The sequence below is a fragment of the Triticum aestivum genome, chromosome 7D (assembly GCF_018294505.1).
Source record: "Triticum aestivum cultivar Chinese Spring chromosome 7D, IWGSC CS RefSeq v2.1, whole genome shotgun sequence".
NCBI lineage: Eukaryota > Viridiplantae > Streptophyta > Magnoliopsida > Poales > Poaceae > Triticum > Triticum aestivum.
Window position 1 is genome coordinate 626,862,763 of NC_057814.1, and position 25,316 is coordinate 626,888,078.

General features: G+C 46.9%; 1 long non-coding RNA gene across 2 annotated transcripts; it reads right to left on the reverse strand.

The window, feature by feature from the left end:
• Positions 1-20,011: 20,011 nt before the first annotated feature.
• LOC123166662 (uncharacterized) lies at positions 20,012-23,407 on the reverse strand. 2 transcript variants are annotated; one of them, XR_006483641.1, is made up of 5 exons: positions 22,918-23,388; positions 21,313-21,406; positions 20,631-20,708; positions 20,492-20,542; positions 20,012-20,393 (listed from the first exon to the last, which is right to left on the reverse strand). It is a non-coding gene; the product is annotated as an uncharacterized lncRNA (long non-coding RNA). The 2 variants fall into 2 exon arrangements; XR_006483640.1 differs by having other exon boundaries at positions 20,013-20,393; positions 21,313-22,111; positions 22,918-23,407.
• Between the last annotated feature and the right edge of the window lie 1,909 nt (positions 23,408-25,316).

The following is a 25,316-nucleotide window of genomic DNA, read 5'->3' on the forward strand; positions in this document are numbered from 1 at the left end:
AAAACGATAAAACTAAAACATGACGAGCTTGACTCCGGGCTCACACCCCTTCTTGAACATCTTCATGTTGACCTCCTTCTTCCACCTTGGCAGTGCGCCCCTTCAACACCGCCTTCAACTTCACACCTCCTCCTCCTCCTCCTCGTCGTAGGGAAGGGAGTGCATCTGGTCTGGAGTGGGGAAGATGCTCTCGTAGTTGGTGAAGATGTTGTACACCGTGAAGAAGATGGACTCGCAGCCGCACCAAAAGACTTGGCCGAGGAGCTTGCGCGCGTCAAACGGGTTGGTGAAGGTGACCGTGAGCAATAGGAGGATGCCGCCGCGGTCACGAACCTTGTTGAGGGTGAACATCCTAGGCGAGCCCCGTGGGAGGTGGGCATAGCCGGCTCTGAGGAAGGCGCGGGTGAGTTCGACGGACCCCCTCAACCTAGAAGTCACCCACACACGGAGCTCCCTCTCCACGAGTACGCCCGGTGGGTAGCGCACTCCGGCACGACAGGCGGACGAAGGAAGGTCGGCTTGTTGAACTGCATCTTCACTTGGTCACTTGGAGAGGGCTCGGTGGCTTGGGTGTTTGAAGTTGGAGAGAATGGATCGGATCTGGCTTGTGGGTGGGAGAGGAAGAGAGGCACCCAATTTATAGGCCTGTGGGTGGGAGAGGAAGAGAGAAGGGATGAGAACGGTGCGTGTGTGAATCCGTTCAGTTTTGGACCCTTAAATTTTTGCACGAAAACGATGCATGGGGCGCGTGCGTGAATCTGAATCACTGCATAGGGAAGCTCTTTGACTGGGCGCGTGCATCTGACTCGCTGCCGTTATCTGAACCACTGCCGTAATCTGAAACAATGGCCTAACTCTGAATCAATACGTGCATGGCCACCTAGATCGCCTAGCTCGCATCGCTCGCCTCGCTCGCATGCATGCACGTCTGCCTCCCTCCCGCGCATGCAAACCCACGTCGCCGCCCTTCCCATGCATGCAGGTCTGGAAAGGCTGCGACGGGCTATTAACCGCGGTCTCAGGCCCGGACAGCGAGACGGCCCAACGGTCCATCCAGCGCGCCCGGTACTTGTTCGAAAAAAAACAATCTCCCAGCCAATCAGATTGCATCTCGCGGATCACCCCCTCCTCCCCGCAGATTCCTTCTAGAAGGGTTAGATCGACGGTCCTTGATCACCGCTAGGGTTAGATGGACGGTCCTTGTTCAGCGCTAGGGTTAGCGGGGTTTGGGAGGGGTTTGGAGCAGTCAAAGATAGGTTTGACCAGATTTCAAATGAGCATAATAAATTAAATAAAAATCAGAAAAATGAAAAACCTGCGCACATAGTCTTCTTATGTCATATACTAACGATTTAAGTTGATAAACAAGGTTTACATACATTTAAACGAAAAGTTCATGTGTCTTATGTGATATCTCAAGTATCTCAAACTCTCTTGTATGAAGTGAAGAGAAGTGTTTTGGGGAAATGAACATGAAAATTTCAAAAAACTCACCACAGCTTCATTTTGGAGTGACTAAGAAGGATCCAGGCTTAGTTTTTCATTTTGATGTTTTAGACTTGTTTAAATCTTGGTCAAAGTTAAGTTTGACCAGAATTCAAATGAGCAAAACAAATTAAAAAAAATCAAAAAATGGAAAAACCAGCGCACATAGTCTGTATATATAGAATATATGTGTAGGAAAGTTATTTGGCTGATTTAGACAAGGTCGAAAAAAACCTTGCTTAGAAATGAGGCCGTTTACCCTACCTTTGGACCCCTCTTTTTAGCACATTTTTCATGAAAATTTCAAAAACCTCACCACAGCTTCATTTTGGAGTGACTAAGAAGGATCCAGGCTTAGTTTTTCATTTTGATGTTTTAGACTTGTTTAAATCTTGGTCAAAGTTAGGTTTGACCAGAATTCAAATGAGCAAAACAAAATTCAAAAAAATCAAAAAAAGGAAAAACCAGCGCACATAGTCTGTGTATATAGAATATATGTGTAGGAAAGTTATTTGGCTCATTAGACAAGGTCAAAAAAATCTTGCTTAGAAATGAGGCCGTTTACCCTACCTTTGGAGCTCTTTTTAGCACATTTTTCATGAATGTGAGTTTACCAAAGTTTCGAAAGAATTCAACATCCATATAGCATGTCAAATTTGAAGTTCTAACATAGGTCCAACATCATTCAAACATAGTTCTAACATAGGTCCAACATCATTCAACAGAAATACAACATTATTCATAATGTTTCATAATTATTTATAAATAGCGTCGGGGCTTCTGTCTGTTCCTTGAGCTTCTTGCCATCACTTTACTCCTCGTGCACCTTGTGCTCATTGCTTCTTCTCTTCTCCTCTTGGTTGTCGGTACCTTGCGCGTCTTCTTCAAACCTACCACAGAGCTGTGCAAAACATAAAGGGTAATGAGATGATGTCAAGTGATAAATGTATAGTAGTATTTGCAAGATTTACATACCTAGCAGAACTCACAACAACAGAGGGTTGGTCACCATTTGGAACCTCACTTGGATCACCATTTGGAGCCTCACTTGGATCACCATAATCACTATTTGGAGCCTCACTTGGATCACCATAATCACTATTTGGAGCCTCACTTGAATCACCATTTGGATCATCGTCAAAATCATGCTGCTGTTAACCATCATCATTTGGAACCTCATCAAAATCGTCATCTGATGCAACCGGCTGTTGACCATCATTTTCATCATCTGTTGAGGCAACCGGCTGCTGACCAAAATTTTGATCGAAGCCTTCATCAAAACTCTCTCCGAACGCTGGATCTACTGTGTTATCACAATACTTACCGAAATGACCAGACCCACCACACCTTGTGCACTCACGCTTCCTCGCTTCAAGTCCAGCTCCTTCACTGCGAGGTCTGATTCGACTCTTCCTTGGTCTACCTGCTGCTCTCTTCAGAACTGGAGCGCAAAGCTTGAATCCAGGGTCCACCATGTCACATTGTTGTTTTCCCTCCATAGCAGGCAATGCATACGCATATGTGGCTTTGAACCTTGCAACAGAGTAGTAATCATGCACATACTGCTGTATGTTCCCTGCTGGACCTGGGAGAGAAGTGATGAAAAACAAGGCATGAATGCATGGCAACCCAGTTATCTGCCATTGCCTACAACTGCAAGTTAAAGCTTCTAAATCCACTAGATATCTCCATTCACTCTTCTCTTTATCCAAATATGATATCTCTACTGTGGTACCCGAGCAAAGAGTCATGTTCATTTCCAAGCCTGTTGTTTTCTGCTTCAGTTCATTCATCACGGCAGGGATGATAATGTGGCCCATGAATTTTGCCTCGGCTATTCCTGCACGATAATGAAATTTCTGCATGTATTCTATCCTTATCTTGTCAAGCAAATCCACCACATAATGACCCTTTAGTTTCCGGATCGTTGAGTTGAAAGACTCTGCTAGATTATTGTGCACATAGTCAACTTTGCTCAGTTCACTGAATTGGCTTCTGGCCCATAACTTGGAGTGGTGTGTTTCCAAGTATTCTTTCACTTTGGGATTCATGTATAACTGCCTCAAGTGGTAGTTGTGCTTCTTCACACTGCAAGTCAAAGAAGCTGGCCATAAATTGTCGGTATACACCTTTCCTTTGAAATTCTTCATGAAATTTGCAGCAAGATGACGCATGCATTCCCTATGCTCTACTCCAGGGAACACATTGTCCACGGCCACTTCTAAACCTTTGCAGGCATCTGTATGAATGACCAAACCATTGGGATGTGCAATAGCCCGGCGCAGATTATGCAAAAACCAAGTCCAGCTCTCCTCAGACTCTGTCTCCAGCATACCGTATGCAACTGGAAATACAAAACTGTGTGCAAACTGCACAAGCTGCTACTAACTGTCCTTTAAACCTCCCTGTGAGAAAAGTGGCATCAATAGCCAAATAAGGCCTGCAGCCTGCCAAGAAACCCCGGCGACAAGCCTCAAAGCAGACAAAAACCCTCCTAAAGCATTCCTTGGTCTTTGTCACTCCCTTGAATGTGTACTCCACGGTGTGGTGGTCAATATCTACAATACTACCTGGGCTGGTCCTGTCCACTTCACCTTTGAATGAATACAACAATTGAAAACTTTCCTGCCAGTTACCATAAATAGAATCCATAGCATGTTGTTTACCATTGAACAACCTCATGTATGGTAAATCTATCTTGAACTTGTCTTTGATGTTCTTCTGCAATTCCTTTGGACCCACTTGCTGGTTTTCTTTCACCCACTTCTTTACTTCTTCTGCCACCCATCTTGACTTGGCTCTACTGATTGTATCCTTCCTAAGGGTTGATTCCTGGCATGTGTGCTTAAAAGGGTTCACTTTGACCTGAACATTCGTGCTATTACGCATTTTAGATGCGAGCATCCTCCATGGACAACCCTCAGTCGGACAGTGCACTCTGTAACGTACTTGATCGCTCTTGTCAACTTTGAAAGTACGTTCTATCTTGATGCAGTATGTCACAAGTGCATTTATACACTCAGTCATGGATGCAAAAACGGTACCTTCTTCCATATGAGGGTTCAAAGGGTCCCATTCAACAACTGCAAGGTCTTCGTCCTCACCCACCGCGTCATCATCCACACGGACTGCATTGTGAGCCTCATCTTGGTTTTCAGCCCGAGGTGCCCGTCGTAAATTCTGAATAACATCAGAATATAGCTTCTCTTCATCAACCCCAGAATTGTATTCATCAGGCTCCACTTCAAGGGGGACCCTACTGCCGGTGCCCACACTTGTCGAGCCACCACGTCGCCGTGCACTAACTAAACTGTTCTGGCTAGAGATGCCATTACGACGACTTGGTTCTCCCCGAGATGTTGCACCCGCCATCCTAGGTCCAAATGCCTGCTCAAGCACATCAATTTGCAGCCTCACATGAAAATTCTCTTTCTCTTTATGCCTAGCAAACATGGTAGCCAACTCTTCATCATTACTAACTGTCGCCCATTTCTTTTCCCCATCATAGTATTTGTATACCACTTCATCAAGCAAACCCCAAGGATATTGGCTACAAATTACCTCCCCAAATTGTCTGAAACTCCAATTACTAGCCATTGGTAACCGATAATCGAAACCTCCTTGGAATTTCTTCTTATTCTTTGCATTGAACATGTACCGGTCCCTTCTAATGTGCACTAAGAAAGCAAACCGCAACTCCATCCTAACCGACGAAAAACAGAGACGCAATCAGCACACTAATCGAGCAAACCTACTCGAATCGACTGTTCAAATGCACAACTAAGCTCAATCTAAACAGGAGGCGTGACTTGTGGACGCGGCGGATCTCCGGCCCGATGCCTGCCTCGCCAAATACTCCAGGGTCGCCGCTGCTCGCCATTTCGCCCTGGGGTTCTTCCTCCTTGTTCAAACAGCTCCACTAGCCCCCCACCTTTGAGCGCTCCGGCCGGGCGCACGGAAGGAGGCCGCGCCGCGGGTCGAGCAGGTGGCGGGCGCCCCACCCGTGGCGTCGCAGGAAGGTGGCGGGTGGAGCAGGTAGCGGTGGAGTGCCGGCGCAGGACGGTAGCGGCCGAGCAGGCCGTGCAACTGGTGGCGGGGCAGGTGTTGGCTGCGGCGCAGGTGGCGGCGGCGGCGCAGGACGGCCAGCCGGCGGATGGGCAGAGTGGGCGTCGATTTGGCCGGCTAGAACCCTATGAATGATTTGGGGATTTTGTTGCACGGGCCCACATGTCAGCTCCGGACCCACGTCCACGCGGTCCCACGTGTAAGCTCCGGACCCACAACTACTAACGCCGGCGGACGGAATGGACTAAAATCTGGCCGTTTGGCCTCGTCATAGAAGCTGCGCATGGACTAGGGGCAAAACTGAGCACAATTCGTATCTGAGGGCAAAACTGAGCACATGGACACCACTGAGGGTAAAAGGATAATTAACCCTAAAATTTGTGTTCTCTATCTCTCTCTTGGTCTCTTGCTCATAATAATCTGAATCACATCCAATTTTTATTGGCCATATTTTTACTTAATAGACTATATATCTAGAGGGGGCATTATCTAAATCAAAAACAACGACAAGATGCAAGAATGCAAACCTTCCTAAAATGCACGAGCAATAGTCAACCTGTCTGGTTTAGCTATCAATTATCAAATGCATGCTTAAACTCATCTAAATATGTATAAACACTGAGACTGGGAACCATCCTAAAGAAAGAAATAACAGTAAAAGCTAGGGAAATTAAAGTATTCTCCTGAGTCTTCTCCCTAAATAATAGACAATGTATACATTGTTTGAAATAAGCACAAGGAAGAAAAATACATCTGAGAAATGATTCTTGCTTGGTAAATATTATCAGATATGAGCAGTAAGTGTACGCAAAAAGATACAGCAACTTACATCTGCAGGCGAACTCTTTATTTTTAACTCATATGGCATAGGTCAAAATGATTGTGCACATACAATGTTCCCAGCCAATAACCATGGCAATGTGAATTCTATCAATTCACAAGTATATGCTGATTAACCTTGATTCATGCTTATACCAATCTTGTGATATCATCGCAGCAGAAGAAGGATCTAGCAATGTGCTTCCCCTCTACTCCCAGTTCTTCACGTACATCATAGAGAGGTGATGAACTACACAAGAACGCAGGCTGCCTTATTGTTACTTCCCATTAAGCCTAATAATAAGGATCTGGTCTAACCCAAGCATGATCTGAAGAAAACATTTCTGGCATGGATTATGCAAACCCAAAATCAAGCACAACAATGAACACAATAATCATCAATCCAAGAAACCTGATGCAATAAAGTAAGTACCAATTACTCAGGGAGTTGAACAGCGGCCAATAGATCAGGGGAACATGGTCAGAAAACGTGCCTTCAGCGATGGAAAGGTTTAATGCGAGCAGGCATGTGCATGAGGAGGTGGTAGAAATAGCAAGGGCAAGATTAAGGATGGCAATTTTACCCATGGACATGGCTATCCATGGATATCCGACCCGAATGGATAGGGTTTGGATATGCTTTTGTGTCCATGGGCGGCCACCCAAACCCGACCCGATTGTTGGAAATATGCCCTAGAGGCAATAATAAAATGGTTATTATTATATTTCCTTGTTCATGATAATTATCTATTGTACATGCTATAATTGTGTTATCCGGAAATCGTAATACATGTGTGAACACATAGACCATAACATGTCCCTAGTGAGCCTCTAGTTGACCAGCTCGTTGATCAATAGATGGTTACGGTTTCCTCACCATGGACATTGGATGTCATTGATAACGGGATCACATCATTAGGAGATTGATGTGATGGACAAGACCCAATCCTAAGCATAGCTCTAGATCGTGTAGTTCGTTTGCTAAAGCTTTTCTAATGTCAAGTATCATTTCCTTAGACCATGAGATCGTGCAACTCCCGGATACCGTAAGGATGCTTTGGGTGTACCAAACGTCACAACGTAACTGGGTGACTATAAAGGTGCACTACAGGTATCTCCGAAAGTGTCTGTTGGGTTGGCACGGATCGAGACTGGGATTTGTCACTCCGTATGACGGAGAGGTATCTCTGGGCCCACTCGGTAATGCATCATCATAATGAGCTCAATGTGACTAAGTAGTTAGTCACGGGATCATGCATTACGGAACGAGTAAAGTGACTTGCCGGTAACGAGATTGAACGAGGTATTGGGATACCGACGATCGAATCTCGGGCAAGTAACGTACCGATTGACAAAGGGAATTGTATACGGGATTGATTGAATCCTCGACATCGTGGTTCATCCGATGAGATTATCGTGGAGCATGTGGGAGCCAACATGGGTATCCAGATCCCGCTGTTGGTTATTGACCGGAGAGTTGTCTCGGTCATGTCTACGTGTCTCCCGAACCCGTAGGGTCTACACACTTAAGGTTCGGTGACGCTATAGTTGTAGAGATATTAGTATGCGGTTAACCGAAAGTTGTTCGGAGTCCCGGATGAGATCCCGGACGTCACGAGGAGTTCCGGAATGGTCCGGAGGTAAAGATTTATATATAGGAAGTCCAGTTTCGGCCACCGGGAGAGTTTCGGGGGTCACCGGTATTGTACCGGGACCACCAGAAGGGTCCCGGGGGTCCACCGGGTGGAGCCACCTATCCTGGAGGGGCCCATGGGCTGAAGTGGCGTGGGAACCAGCCCCTGGTGGGCTGGTGCGCCCCACCCAATGGCCCAAGGCGCCGTTGCCCCCCGAGGGGGCATGCGCCCCCTGGTTGGAAACCCTAAGGGGGTCGTTGCCCCCCTCTAGATGGGATCTCCAAGGGGGGCATGCGCCCCCCTAGCCCCTATATATAGTGGAGGAGAGGGAGGGCAGCCGGACCCTAAGCCCTGGCGCCTCCCTCTCCCTCCCGTGACACCTCTTCCTCCTCCAGTAGCGCTTGGCGAAGCCCTGCTGGAATCCCGCTGCTTCCACCACCACGCCGTCGTGCTGCTGGATCTCCATCAACTTCTCCTTTCCCCTTGCTGGATCAAGAAGGAGGAGACGTCTCCGCTCCGTACGTGTGTTGAATGCGGAGGTGCCGTCCGTTCGGCGCTAGGATCATCGGTGATTTGGATCACGACGAGTACGACTCCATCAACCCCGTTCTCTTGAATGCTTCCGCTCGCGATCTACAAGGGTATGTAGATGCACTCCTCTCTCTCTCGTTGCTAGATGACTCCATAGATTGATCTTGGTGATGCGTAGAAATTTTTTAATTTCTGCTACGATCCCCAACAGTGGTATCAGAGCTAGGTCTATGTGTAGTTTCTATGCACGAGTAGAACACAAGTTGTTGTGGGCGTCGATTTTGTCAATTTACTTGCCGTTACTAGTCTTATCTTGATTCGGCGGCATCGTGGGATGAAGCGGCCCGGACCGACCTTACACGTACGCTTACGTGAGACAGGTTCCACCGACTGACATGCACTAGTTGCATAAGGTGGCTAGCGGGTGTCTGTCTCTCCCACTTTAGTCGGATCGGATTCGATGAAAAGGGTCCTTATGAAGGGTAAATATAAATTGGCATATCACGTTGTGGTTTTGGCGTAGGTAAGAAACGTTCTTGCTAGAAACCTATAGCAGCCACGTAAAAAATTTGCAACAACAATTAAAGGACGTCTAACTTGTTTTTGCAGCAAGTGTCATGTGATGTGATATGGCCAGAAGGATGTGATGAATGATATATGTGATGTATGAGATTGATCATGTTCTTGTAATAGGAATCACGACTTGCATGTCGATGAGTATGACAACCGGCAGGAGCCATAGGAGTTGTCTTAATTTATTTATGACCTGCGTGTCAACTGGAACGTCATGTAATTACTTTACTTTATTGCTAACCGTTAGCTATAGTAGTAGAAGTAATAGTTGGCGAGACAACTTCATGAAGACACGATGATGGAGATCATGGTGTCATGCCGGTGACGATGATGATCATGGCGCCCCGAAGATGGAGATCAAAAGGAGCAAAAATGATATTGGCCATATCATGTCACTATTTGATTGCATGTGATGTTTATCATGTTTTACATCTTATTTGCTTAGAACGACGGTAGCATAAATAAGATGATCTCTCGCTAAAATTTCAAGAATTGTGTTCCCCCTAACTGTGCACCGTTGCTAAAGTCCGTTGTTCCGAAGCACCACGTGATGATCGGGTGTGATAGGTCCTAACGTTCGCATACAACGGGTGTAAGCCAGATTTACACACGCAATACACTTAGGTTGACTTGACGAGCCTAGCATGTACAGACATGGCCTCGGAACACGGAAGACCGAAAGGTCGAACATGAGTCGTATAGAAGATACGATCAACATGAAGATGTTCACCGATGATGACTAGTCCGTCTCACGTGATGATCGGACACGGCCTAGTTGACTCGGATCATGTATCACTTAGATGACTAGAGGGATGTCTGTCTGAGTGGGAGTTCATTAATAATTTGATTAGATGAACTTAATTATCATGAACTTAGTCTAAAATCTTTGCAATATGTCTTGTAGATCAAATGGCCCACGCTAATGTCAACCTCAACTTCAACGCGTTCCTAGAGAAAACCAAGCTGAAAGACGATGGTAGCAACTATACGGACTGGGTCCGGAACTTGAGGATCATCCTCATAGCTGCCAAGAAAGCATATGTCCTTGAAGCACCGCTAGGTGAAGCACCCGTCCCAGCAAACCAAGACGTTATGAACGCTTGGCAAACACGTGTTGATGATTACTCCCTGGTTCAGTGCGGCATGCTTTACAGCTTAGAACCGGGGCTCCAAAAGCGTTTCGAGCAGCACGGAGCATATGAGATGTTCCAAGAGCTGAAAATGGTTTTCCAAGCTCATGCCCGGGTCGAGAGATATGAAGTCTCCGACAAGTTCTACAGTTGTAAGATGGAGGAGAATAGTTCCGTCAGCGAACACATACTCAAAATGTCTGGGTTGCACAACCGCTTGTCTCAGCTGGGAGTTAATCTCCCGGATGACGCGGTCGTTGACAGAATCCTTCAGTCGCTCCCACCTAGCTACAAGAGCTTTGTGATGAACTTCAATATGCAGGGGATGGAAAAGACCATTCCTGAGGTATATTCAATGCTGAAATCAGCGGAGGTGGAGATCAAAAAGGAACATCAAGTGTTGATGGTGAATAAAACCACTAAGTTCAAGAAAGGCAAGGGTAAGAAGAACTTCAAGAAAGACGGCAAGGGAGTTGCCGCGCCCGGTAAGCAAGCTGCCGGGAAGAAGACAAAGAATGGACCCAAGCCTGAGACTGAGTGCTTTTATTGCAAGGGAAACGGTCACTGGAAGCGGAACTGCCCCAAGTATTTAGCGGATAAGAAGGCCGGCAATACCAAAGGTATATGTGATATACATGTTATTGATGTGTACCTAACCAGCGCTCGTAGTAGCTCCTGGGTATTTGATACCGGTGCGGTTGCTCATATTTGTAACTCAAAGCAGGAGCTGCGGAATAAGCGGAGACTGGCGAAGGACGAGGTGACGATGCGCGTCGGGAATGGTTCCAAGGTCGATGTGATCGCCGTCGGCACGCTACCTCTACATTTACCTACGGGATTAGTTTTAAACCTCAATAATTGTTATTTAGTGCCAGCTTTGAGCATGAACATTGTATCTGGATCTCGTTTGATGCGAGATGGCTACTCATTTAAATCCGAGAATAATGGTTGTTCTATTTATATGAGAGATATGTTTTATGGTCATGCCCCGCTGGTCAATGGTTTATTCTTAATGAATCTCGAACGTGATGTTACACATATTCATAGTGTGAATGCCAAGAAATGTAAGGTTGATAATGATAGTCCCACATACTTGTGGCACTGCCGCCTTGGTCACATTGGTGTCAAACGCATGAAGAAACTCCATGCAGATGGACTTTTGGAGTCTCTTGATTATGAATCATTTGACACGTGCGAACCATGCCTCATGGGAAAAATGACCAAGACTCCGTTCTCCGGAACAATGGAGCGAGCAACCAACTTATTGGAAATCATACATACTGATGTGTGCGGTCCAATGAGCGTTGAGGCTCGCGGTGGCTATCGTTATGTTCTCACCCTCACTGATGACTTGAGTAGATATGGGTATGTCTACTTAATGAAACACAAGTCTGAGACCTTTGAAAAGTTCAAGGAATTTCAGAGTGAGGTTGAAAATCAACGTGACAGGAAAATAAAGTTCTTACGATCCGATCGTGGAGGGGAATATTTGAGTCACGAATTTGGCACACACTTAAGGAAATGTGGAATTGTTTCACAACTCACGCCGCCTGGAACACCTCAGCGTAATGGTGTGTCCGAACGTCGTAATCGCACTCTATTGGATATGGTGCGATCTATGATGTCTCTTACCGATCTACCGCTATCATTTTGGGGTTATGCTTTAGAGACTGCCGCATTCACTTTAAATAGGGCTCCGTCGAAATCCGTTGAGACGACACCGTATGAATTATGGTTTGGAAAGAAACCTAAGCTGTCATTTCTTAAAGTTTGGGGATGCGATGCTTATGTCAAGAAACTTCAACCTGAAAAGCTCGAACCCAAGTCGGAAAAATGCGTCTTCATAGGATACCCTAAGGAAACCATTGGGTATACCTTCTACCTCAGATCCGAAGGCAAGATCTTCGTTGCCAAGAACGGGTCCTTTCTGGAGAAAGAGTTTCTCTCGAAAGAAGTAAGTGGGAGGAAAGTGGAACTTGATGAGATGACCCCTCTCGAACCAGAAAGTAGCGCGGCACAAGAAAATGTTTCTGTGGTGCCTGCACCGACTAGAGAGGAAGTTAATGATGACGATCATGATCAAGTTACCACTGAACTTCGTAGGTCCACAAGGACACGTTCCGCACCAGAGTGGTACGGCAACCCTGTCCTGGAAATCATGTTGTTGGACAACGGTGAACCTTCGAACTATGAAGAAGCAATGGCGGGCCCAGATTCCAACAAATGGCTTGAAGCCATGCAATCCGAGATAGGATCCATGTATGAAAACAAAGTATGGACTTTGACAGACTTGCCCGATGATCGGCGAGCGATAGAAAATAAATGGATCTTTAAGAAGAAGACGGACGCGGATGGAAATGTTACCATCTATAAAGCTCGACTTGTCGCTAAGGGTTATCGACAAGTTCAAGGAGTTGACTACGATGAGACCTTCTCACCCGTAGCGAAGCTGAAGTCCGTCCGAATCATGTTAGCAATTGCCGCATTCTACGATTATGAAATATGGCAAATGGACGTCAAAACGGCATTCCTTAACGGCTTCCTTAAGGAAGAATTGTATATGATGCAGCCGGAAGGTTTTGTCGATCCTAAGAATGCTGACAAAGTATGCAAGCTCCAGCGCTCAATCTATGGGCTGGTGCAGGCATCTCGGAGTTGGAACATTCGCTTTGATGAGATGATCAAAGCGTTTGGGTTTACACAGACTTATGGAGAAGCCTGTGTTTACAAGAAAGTGAGTGGGAGCTCTGTAGCATTTCTCATATTATATGTGGATGACATACTATTGATGGGAAATGATATAGAATTCTTGGAAAGCATAAAGGCCTACTTGAATAAGTGTTTTTCAATGAAGGACCTTGGAGAAGCTGCTTACATATTAGGCATAAAGATCTATAGAGATAGACCGAGACGCCTCATAGGTCTTTTACAAAGCATACCTTGACAAGATATTGAAGAAGTTCAATATGGATCAGTCCAAGAAGGGGTTCTTGCCTGTATTGCAAGGTGTGAAATTGAGCACGGCTCAATGCCCGACCACGGCAGAAGATAGAGAAAAGATGAGTGTCGTCCCCTATGCCTCGGCCATAGGGTCTATTATGTATGCCATGTTGTGTACCAGACCTGATGTAAACCTTGCCGTAAGTTTGGTAGGAAGGTACCAAAGTAATCCCGGCATGGAACACTGGACAGCGGTCAAGAACATCCTGAAGTACCTGAAAAGGACTAAGGATATGTTTCTCGTTTATGGAGGTGACGAAGAGCTCGTCGTAAATGGTTACGTCGATGCTAGCTTTGACACAGATCTGGATGACTCTAAGTCACAAACCGGATACGTGTATATTTTGAATGGTGGGGCAGTCAGCTGGTGCAGTTGCAAGCAAAGCGTCGTGGCGGGATCTACATGTGAAGCGGAGTACATGGCAGCCTCGGAGGCAGCACATGAAGCAATCTGGATGAAGGAGTTCATTGCCGATGACTCTCTTCTGTGACAACACTGGAGCTATTGCCCTTGCTAAGGAGCCCAGGTTTCACAAGAAGACCAGGCACATCAAGTGTCGCTTCAACTCCATTCGTGAAAATGTTCAAAATGGAGACATAGATATTTGTAAAGTGCATACGGAATTGAATGTCGCAGATCCGTTGACTAAACCTCTTCCACGGGCGAAACATGATCAACACCAGAACTCTATGGGTGTACGCTTCATCACAATGTAACTAGATTATTGACTCTGGTGCAAGTGGGAGACTGTTGGAAATATGCCCTAGATGCAATAATAAAATGGTTATTATTATATTTCCTTGTTCATGATAATTATCTATTGTTCATGCTATAATTGTGTTATCCGGAAATCGTAATACATGTGTGAACACATAGACCATAACATGTCCCTAGTGAGCCTCTAGTTGACTAGCTCGTTGATCAATAGATGGTTACGGTTTCCTGACCATGGACATTGGATGTCATTGATAACGGGATCACATCATTAGGAGAATGATGTGATGGACAAGACCCAATCCTAAGCATAGCTCTAGATCGTGTAGTTCGTTTGCTAAAGCTTTTCTAATGTCAAGTATCATTTCCTTAGACCATGAGATCGTGCAACTCCCGGATACCGTAAGGATGCTTTGGGTGTACCAAACGTCACAACGTAACTGGGTGACTATAAAGGTGCATTACAGGTATCTCCGAAAGTGTCTGTTGGGTTGGCACGGATCGTGACTGGGATTTGTCACTCCGTATGACGGAGAGGTATCTCTGGGCCCACTCGGTAATGCATCATCATAATGAGCTCAATGTGACTAAGTAGTTAGTCACGGGATCATGCATTACGGAACGAGTAAAGTGACTTGCCGGTAACGAGATTGAACGAGGTATTGGGATACCGACGATCGAATCTCGGGCAAGTAACGTACCGATTGACAAATGGAATTGTATACGGGATTGATTGAATCCTCGACATCGTGGTTCATCCGATGAGGTTATCGTGGAGCATGTGGGAGCCAACATGGGTATCCAGATCCCGCTGTTGGTTATTGACCGGAGAGTTGTCTCGGTCATGTCTACGTGTCTCCCAAACCCGTAGGGTCTACACACTTAAGGTTCGGTGACGCTAGAGTTGTAGAGATATTAGTATGCGGTTAACCGAAAGTTGTTCGGAGTCCCGGATGAGATCCCGGACATCACGAGGAGTTCCGGAATGGTCCGGAGGTAAAGATTTATATATAGGAAGTCCAGTTTCGGCCACCGAGAGAGTTTCGGGGGTCACCGGTATTGTACCGGGACCACCGGAAGGGTCCCGGGGGTCCACCGGGTGGGGCCACCTATCCCGGAGGGCCCCATGGGCTGAAGTGGCGTGGGAACCAGCCCCTGGTGGGCTGGTGCGCCCCACCCAATGGCCCAAGGCGCCTAGGGTTGGAAACCCTAGGGGGCCGTTGCCCCCCGAGGGGGCATGCGCCCCCCTGGTTGGAAACCCTAAGGGGGTCGTTGCCCCCCGAGGGGCCGCCGCCCCCCCTCTAGATGGGATCTCCAAGGGGGGCATGCGCCCCCCCTAGCCCCTATATATAGTGGAGGGGAGGGAGGGAAGCCGGACCCTAAGCCCTAGCGCCTCCCTCTCCCCCCCGTGACACCTCTTCCTCCTCCAGTAGCGCTTGGCGAAGCCCTGCTGGAATCCCGCTGCTTCCACCACCACGCCGTCGTGCTGCTGGATCTCCATCAACTTCTCCTTTCCCCTTGCTGGATCAAGAAGGAGGAGACGTCTCCGCTCCGTACGTGTGTTGAACGCGGAGGTGCCGTCCGTTCGGTGCTAGGATCATCGGTGATTTGGATCACGACGAGTACGACTCCATCAACCCCGTTCTCTTGAACGCTTCCGCTCGCGATCTACAAGGGTATGTAGATGCACTCCTCTCTCTCTCTCGTTGCTAGATGACTCCATAGATTGATCTTGGTGATGCGTAGAATTTTTTTAATTTCTGCTACGATCCCCAACACCGATTGCTGGTGGGTAGGGCATGGATATAATCTTGTACCCATGGGTATATCCAAACCCGACCCGATAGTATGACTTAATGGGCAAAAATCTGCTATCCATGCACATGTGCCACTGCAATTTTACACTTTGTTATCTAAAACATGCAAAAGAAATTACACAATCCTCGTTGTAAATTTTATTAGTTGACATTCAATCCCCCCTAACACACTCGAACACCCCTTCCCTTATTTTTATCTCCTTGTTAAATGACTCTTCATTCTCATCTATTAGAAAAAATACTAAATGATCTTAGGTTGTTAGTGGACATTGATTTACCATAAGTTTATGTTTACCATAATTGAAGCCTAGCATGCCATGAGGTGAAGAATGGAAGAGCTTATATTAACGTTGTGTTATGTCTTATTTATATGTCTTGAGAGGACCCAATGGATATCCAGTGAGTATGGATATCCATCGGGTTTGGACATGGACACAACTTTTCACTCGTGGATTTTTTCATGGGCAGGCAAAGACAGTCTTCATGGATATGGATATGGATTTGATATTGTTCAACCCGGTCCAAACCCGACCCATTGCCATCCTTAGGCAAGATGCTGCTGGTGCGTGCACCATTTGCAAGGACTGGGGCGAAGGAAGCTGTGCACCAAAGGCGATCCTGGTGGCGTTGCTGCATGCGTCGTTCGCGCCACTTCTCATCGTGATATGTCTGCTCGGGCCACAACGCCGGCTTCCAACTCCCGCATCTGTGCTTCACCCATCGGAGTGACCAACCTGTGGAGGCCGTGAACAAAGCAAATCTCCACATCTAATCTAGCTAGTAATCGTGATGTTCCTCCCTGGGCAGGGGTCCTTGTACTACGGCCGCCGAAGTCGAAGAATACCTGGGTCTGTACGCTGGGCTGCTGTTCCTTGGCCTTTCGCTTGGTCTCGTCGCATCAGATCGCCAACGCCTCCATCCACACCACCTCACATGACATCTCTAGACCTAGCCGCCGCCGGTGTCAAGGGAAAGACGACACGCAATGGGGATGGGGAATAGTGACCGAAAATATCAGTGAGCCCAACCGACCGTCCACCCACAACCGTCGACACGTACCACAGCGCCATATGCGCGCAACGTTCGCTTGTCGTTGGACCCAAATCGCAACAAACCAGGAATCCACCCCCTTACAGGAGGGGCCATGACCGTAAACACCAGCCTCGATGCACCAGGAGTCTCAAATTCCTGGGAGCTTAGTAATTATAAAGATTGAGCCACCCCACACGCCAAACAGGTGAATTATGATGTCTTCGTCTCACACTACAAGAATTAAAATAGATGCCGACGGGCAAAGGCCAGAAAGCCGTTGGCATAGCCTATTCCGACGACTGGCATGAGCATACAACCGTCGTTTTCGATTCCCTCGGCAAATATCCGCTTGTGCCTACGACCTTCTTGAGCCATCGACATATATTCACCGTCGGCAAAGAAAATAGATACCACATCCGTCTAACTCTATCCCACCATGTGCCGCTGCCTATGGTGGCCCACAGACACACACGGACATGGGAATGTGAAATGCACGCATGGAGATCTTCATGGAATCATTCTACAGATTTACTAATTCTCATCTAGATAAGATTTACTTATGTCTCATCTAAGTTGTGAACCACATGATCTAATGCTTCAAAATCCGTGCCAGTTGTTTTTGTTAGTGCAAATTTTGTGATCGTCCGTGTCGTTTCGCCTGGGTTGTTGTCGGCCGTTTTCTCCGTGGGATGGGCTGTGTTCTTTTGCAATGGGCCGCATTTTGTTGTTGTTGAGAATAGCAGTTCCTGTTTTTTCTTCTTCTCTTTTGAGTTGTTGATTGTTTTTCTGTCCCTTTGTAATGGGCCGCATTTTGTTTTTTCTTCTTCTCTAGTCTAAGCATGTAGAAAACACACGAGTCAAGCCTCTTCTTTGTTTCTCCATTTTCTTTTCATTTATTCATTTAAAATTTATGAATCCTTTGTATTTCAGAATTATTTCGTCACCGTCAGTTTCTTTTTGCAAAAATGCCTGTGTTAGTTGTATATCCATTACCAAACACAATCGATTTGATCTAGCTTGGTCCTTTTTGTGCCTCACTTGGAAGTCCACCTTCGACTCGCAACTGGGCTTGATTTTTTTTTTTTGTCTGAGTCGCCAGTCCATCCTCGACTCGCAACTAGGTCCATTTTTTGTCCGAGTTGCAAGTCCACCACTGACTCTTGGGCTCGATCTGGCCTAGTCCTTTTTTGTCTTCAGTTACAAGTCAACCTTGATATTTTTTCTATCCTACGTACTTGCAAGCACGCCCTCGATTTGTAACTGGGTATGTCCCTTTTTTTGCCTCAGTTGCAAGTTCATCATCGATCCGCAACTAGGCCCAAGCTTTTTTGTGTTAGTTGCAAAGTCGCTACTCTCAAGTTGCAAGTCCGCTCTCGACTCACAAAGGGTCGGGCTCAAAGTTTTTTCCCAGTTGCAAGTCCACCATCAACTCGCAGACCTTTGTTCACACTAGTTGCAGGTCCACCCTTCACTCGCAACAAGGCCCACACTTTTTATTGCCTCAGTTGCAAGTCCATCCTCCACTCACGATTGGGTCTGTAGTAGGTGTTGTCCCACTTGTAGGTCCACCATAGACTCGCAACTGGTCCCGTAGTTATTGTTGTCATACAAGTTGCAGGTCCATCCCTCAACTCGCAACCTGGCTGTAGTTGTGTTCCAACTCAGTTCCAAGTCCACGATAGAATCACAACTTGGTGAATTTATAGTTCTTATCAAGTTTCAGTAATCAAGTTTGGTGAAGTTTTTAAAACTTTGTCAAAACGTGTTCAAGAGCGACCTTGTATCAAAACACTCGTCACAAGGAACATGGATATGCAAACAAAATATACATGGGACCTTCGGTTCAAAAGATATAATAGATTCAAATTTAAAATAAAAATAAAAGGTATGGGAGACGGGGTGGATGGACTCTGCAAAAGTTGCCTCATGCAGAAATTCGCAGAGCATTAAGCCCTAAATACATACACAAGTTTTTGAATCTTCAGGCAATCCTACGACCTACAATCTGCATTGCCCCACCCATACATGCAACAAATCCATTTCCCCGGTGAGCCATTGGACACAAATCGAATGGATGGAAGAGACGTGGCTGAACCAAAATAGACGCCTGACTTATAATCGGCCTCGGATGTACCCATGGGAGGAGGAGCCAGTAGGGTGAGGTGGGGCAGCCGCCCTATCTTTATTTGTGTGAAAGAATTTATATGGGTACTAGAAAAATTGCCCGTGCGTTGCAACGGGAGAAAATATAATCATATATCTCCTTAGAGCATCTCTAGCAGACCCCGTATAATGCCTCGACCCGCAAAATAACCGTCAAAATACGGGTCCGTGCGAAAAAAGCTGTCCGATTAGACCCCGCAAACGCGTCGGACCCGTAAATATTTTTGCAGGACGCGGCAAAATTCCCACCCCAACCCGCGAAAATGCAGGTTCTCCCCCTCGCCCCGTCGGCTCCCTGTATATAGCGGGAGCGGTTGGCGGGGGGGGGGGGGGGGGGAGAGGGGGGATATTTCAGCCCGCGATTTTCCGCACCCACCGTTGCCGGGCCGCCGCCTACGATTCCGGCCATACCGCCGTCAGGATCACGCCGGCGGGCCGCCACACGCCTGAGATTGTCCTCCACCACTTCCTCCTTCCTCGACCGGTCGGAAAGTTGCAGATCGGCGGTTGTTTGTCGCGGCCGCTGGATTTGGCGTTTTCGGCCACCGGCGGCTGCGCCAAGCCATGGATTGGTCGGAGAGCACCCCGCACAGCCTCGGCAAAGCCCCAACGCCACATGCAGGTAGCCATGTAGTGGTTCGTCCTCTAGCCGCCGTCGTCGGTTTGCCGGCAAGGACTCGGCCGGCCGTCGCCCGGGCTCAGCGCTCACGCAGCAGCTCATCGGCTCGCCGATGTGGCTCATATAGTGCGACAATTGCACACATACGGTGTTGTGGCTAACATCTAGCAATGCCGCAACACCCCAGATGGGTATTCTTCAAATACGAAAACGACGGGGTATGTTCTTGTTTTCATTCGGCTTTGTCAACCTATTCAGTTCAATTTCGGTAGTTTATTGAGATGGTCATGTGTGTAGGAAGGTGGATACTCATTTTGGTATTGGGAAGAAGAAATGTTTTTTCATACCCGAAATTGAAATGCAAATTACTGATTTACGGGCCGGCGCAGGCGGCGGCCGAGCAGACCCCACAAAGCGGACCCGTAAAAGAGGATTTGCCGGCCAGCGCAAAGCGGGCCTGTAAAAATGGATATTCGGCCCCCGCGCCGGCCCGCAAAGCCATTTTTCCTCAAACTGTAAACACACTTAGCGGGTCAGCATTATACGGGGTCTGCCTCTTGGCCCAATAAGCATGGCCTAAACACCAAAAAAAATTGCAAAAAAAAATTGCTCAAGTAATCAAAAGTACAATCTGCCATTACAGTACTGAAGATATTACATGGGCAAGATCCCAGCCAACATGCAGTTCTTTGCTGTGAGCGACCAAGAGCACTGAGCTCATGGATGGCTCCAACTTGCGAACGAGCCACCTTGTCAGTACTTCTCTATCTCCTTGGACCAAGGCTGGCTATGCTTTGGCACGATCTGTGGCTGCATAATTGCAGTGTGTTGCAACGGGTGATACCATGTTAAAATGTTGTCAGTTCTCAAAAAATAATGTTGCCAAAGCAGTGAAAGGAAAAGGCTACCTGTGAAATTATTTCTTGCTGCAGTTGGTTGTGAGCAGAGAATCAAGTTATCTGTAACAAGAGAATCAAGTTTTCTATAAGAAAAGGAAACTAAGTTAAGCCATGGGTGTACTTTACTTTTAAGTCCTGAAGCCTTTACTTTAAGCACTGATGTTGTGCATGGAAGCTCATGCTGGAATACCTTTAGCTGCATATTACACCACAAATAGCTTCCCTGCTGCAAAAATTATAAGTGTCACTTCCAAGGTTCAAACAGTTCTTTGAATTTACCATCTTATAAAACAATGTATATGACCTTAATGTAAACATGTCTTAAAATAGTTCATGCACGGGCTATAATAACATATGAAGAACAGATCCGTTCCAAGATTCACATGGTTTTTGAACCATCTATCATAGCCAAGAAGATTTGAATCGCAGAAAATGGGGCAGCACTAAGATGCAGATTTTTCAATAAATCATTGCACTGTAGTTTGAATCCCTGTGCAGAACGAAATTCATGTTCAATGAAATCCTATTAACCCAATGCCATAATCCAAGATAATCTACCGAATTGCATTATTGAACATGAGAACTTATTCTTGGAATATGTCAAAAAGGAGATCAGACTCCATCAAGAATAGGTTATTTAGAAAATAAAATACATGTCAATTGCAATAAAAAAATCTTCAAAGCACGTTTGACATGACAATTTGGCTGTCACAAATGCCAAATAAATTACAGCCGATAAAGAAAACATCATGTAGCTAGAGAAAATGGACTTGAAAGAACTATGTGACAGTAAATAGGAAAGAAGATAGTTTAGTCGGCAAGGCACATACAATCGCACCAACAGGAAAGAAATCCATCTCCATCGATCAAAGTTGTTCTTCTTCTGTCGAGATACGACGAGCGAGCTATCTTTGAAAGAGTTACCTGACAGTAAATAAGAAAGAAGATAGTTTAGTCGGCAAGGCACATACAATCGCAACAACAGGAAAGAAATCCATCTCCATCGATCAAAGTTGTTCTTCTTCTGTCGAGATACGACGAGCGAGCTATCTGTATGTAGTGGAGTACACATACAGCATAGTTAGTGCAGAGATGCCCTCATGCCCATCGTTCATCAATCGACTCAAAAGAAAAGGTTCCGACCAAGCAAGCATGAGAACCCCAACCTCTCACAGTCCACAGAAGAGCTATATAGCCTACAACATATCCTTGCTACGCAGTGCGCCCCAAACACTGGCCTTTTTCATCAGAGAATGAACTTGTACTTTGGTAAGTGATTAATCACATCCACAAGTCAGTTTTATTCCATGGAATTCGATGGCAGCCTGCTGCCTCGATTTGGTGCTCTGTCATTCTGAAGAAACATTGTGTATTCCTATGCTAACTTCCAGGGGAAGACTGAACACAAAGTATTTCATGGTCAGAAGCAATGTCAGAATAGCATCTGCCACGAGGGTATTTCTTCCTGTAGTACAAGAAACCATATGCCGGCGAGAAGCCAACTTCTTCAATCAATTTGACTAACTCATAAAAGGAGATATCTTTTCTGTCCATGAATCCTTCTAGAACTTTATGTTGTTGATTCTCATCTTGATAGAAAAGGCAAATTTTCCAGCTTTCCACAGCCATCTACAATGACATGGACGTAAGGAGCATCAGCACCAAACTAACCTTACAGTGGCATGAAGTGAAAAGAAGGTTGGCATGTTATTGTAACGATCTAGGATTAATTCATACAGAAATGGAGGGAAATATATCAGCCTTGTGCACTTTGTATGTTCAGTGTTTGCAGAGTGTACGCACAAGCACCTTGGGCACTTTACGTGATGTACGATGAAAATTTCAGAGTATATGAACTTTTAAAAATTCAGTACTAATCAGAGTACAAGATCTGGGGCCCCCAATTTTGCATCACTGCTGCATATATCAATACTAATCAGAGTACTAAGAATCTCATAGTACTATGAGTATTGCAGAAGATGTATTATTAATTTCAGAGTGCAAGATCTAGTGCCCGGCCCCAACTCTGTATAAGTACTCCATATATCAGTACTAATCGGGGGATTATAGCCTAAAACCAGGGGATTAAAGACTGAAACGTTTAACCGCAAAGAAGGGGGGAAAAGGCAGCCAACATGTCACAAATATCTTCAAGAGATGCAGAATATACATGCCAGTGCGATAGGATTGAAAATATTCAGAGAACATGGTACTGTTTTGCCATGCAACAATTCAGACTATAAATCATACTCGTACCAGTTTAGCACAATTACTAATGATTTCAGCGCACCCTCTATTCTTATCCTAGATTCACCACTGGCTGATTAACTACTTGCTGCGCACTAATACCTAGTACCAAATTCAGAGAGGAAGACACAGGGAGGAGGAAGAGAATCAGTCAGGATTCATAGTAGGGAGATGAGAGTAGAGGATACCAGCTGCGAGAATTGTGCTAGTCCTGCCGGAGCTGAAGATGGACGATGCCGTCGCCGCAATGATGCAAACCACATTGAGGCAGATCTTGGCAGCAACGATTCAATCGGGCGTTGCCGGGCGGGCAGGCGGATGGGTGGGCGCTGAAGGGCGGCGTTGGATAAGGACGTGGTGGGCGTTGGAGGGGTGGCGAGGTGGCCGCTGAAGGGCGGCAACGGAGGCCGCCGAACTGGGGCTTCCTATTGGATGAGGTGGTTGGGGCGGCATCCATTGGAGGGGAGGAGGGGTTGGGTTGCGGCGGAGGCGGCGAGCGGGCTGAGGTGCGACCGCGGAGGCGGCGAGCGGGCTGAGGTGCGGCCGCGACGGCGATGGGGCTGAGGTGTGGCGGCGGCGAGGGGGAATAGCTCGGCCTGTTGTGTATTTTTTCATCGAACCGTTTTTTCCTTCAGTGTGCCAGATTAACGATGGATTGCCGGTTGAATAACTAAAACATAAGAGACTTTTTCAAAAAAAGGCTGCGACGGTGAACCCGACAAACTCAACCCGTGCTTTTCTACGGAGCGAACCCAAATTTTCAAGAACCACAACTGGCCGATTTGCTCTCGTAGCTAGTAATTCAGCAACCAGTCCCATCTTCCATCACCGATGCATCCCTCCCCCTCCCCCACTCAGCGGTTCCCTCCCATTTACTTTGGTCAGTTACATGCCATCTCTCCTCAATCCCCCTCCCCCTGACCACTTACACTTTTAGCCGCAACCGTATGATCAATCTTATTGTCGTCTTTCTTCACGTGCCTGTGCTTGAGGGGCACGTGATCAACGCGAAACTCTTGCTACCCACTGATCTACATGCCATTCTTCTCTTTCCTCCTCACAGGGTTGACCACTGCCACCATGGTACGCAACAGGCGGCTACACGGCCGGCCTTCCGATTCACCACCGCGAGCAACATCGGCACACAACTACGCAACAGGCGGCTACACGGCCGACTTTTCATTCACCACGGCGAGCAACATCAACACACAAAACTGCAAACTCTCACAGTGGGGCCTCCCACTCAATTTCTCTACCACAAATTACAAGCAGTGGGAAATAAATCACCCCAGACAAATAAAACAAAATTGTGACAGACCCTTGTAGAAACTAACAAAATAAGGAGAGTTGCATACACATATCAGCATAGATGTCATTGTTCTACATATATACACTAAATTTGCACACGGAGAAGAAGCGGTAGAAAGTAAATAAAAATATGATGAAATTGCACCTGATTCTTAAGTGTACGTAACTCTGCATATGAGGCATGATCCCTCTACCTCTGCAAGCATAGCAGGAAGAGTAATTAAGTGCTAATTAAAGCTTCATACTGTAGCTTGAGCACAATAGTAATTAAATCCAGTCTAAGCTAGCTTTGTTGGCATATGTGCACTTGCAGAACTATGTAATCCATATAAAAAATACAACATGCAATGGGAGGGACTTGCATTGTATCAGATGCACTGGCACTGTGCATATACATTGCTATATGTACGATGAAATTAAAAAAAATGTGAAGAGAAACAAATAGAATACGTGTGTAATATATGTAGAAATACTACTGTTTGGGAGCTGCCTCGAGTGTTAGCCAGCGTGCAGCCGTTCCCGAACAGGTTGTACTCGCCGCTGTGCTTTGGCTCCGCAGCAGTGCATGCTCAGGCTGTCAGGCAACTGCTGGAATGCTGGTTTTCGCATCACGGCCCGATGCAGCCGCTCGCTGCGTTGCTGGCTGCCGCTGGTGTGCCGGTGCCGAGCCTCAATGCCATTGCCATCTGATGCGCGTCGCCGGCTCTCACCCGCATGCCTCCGCCTCCCGTGCGCTGTCGCAAGCATCACACGTCTGCCTGCAGGAGTCGCTGCACCGCTCCTGACCGTCACCACCATGCACCAACGGCAACCGTGTTCTCGAACAGCCCACGCGCCTTGGCCTACCTGGCCGCGAGCATCGCATTCTTGGCACCACTGCGATGGGCCAAGGCCGCGTCGCATGCACCATCGTGCAGCCGTGCCACCACGAGCCGTTCTGCCGCCCAAGTGCCCAGGCCACGCCGGCCAGCAAGAAACACCGCGAAAGTCGCTCTACCGAGTGCCGCGAGCCACCATCGCTCATATGCGCGAGCGGCGACGCGTGCTGGCCGACCGTTGCCGTGTCATCACTGACACCACGGCGTTCGCTTTTATCAGTCGAACAGGTCCATCTCTATCAGAGCAGCCATGCGCCGTCGTTGTCGCTCCCTGTAGATGAGGGAGACACCATAGCACCAAGACCCAGCCGGGGCTAGTCCTTGTTGTCGACGTCCTCGTAGTCCCCACCGCGGCTCGAGGAGCTTGCGCTGGCTGCTGCCTGTAAGAGATATGCCCTAGA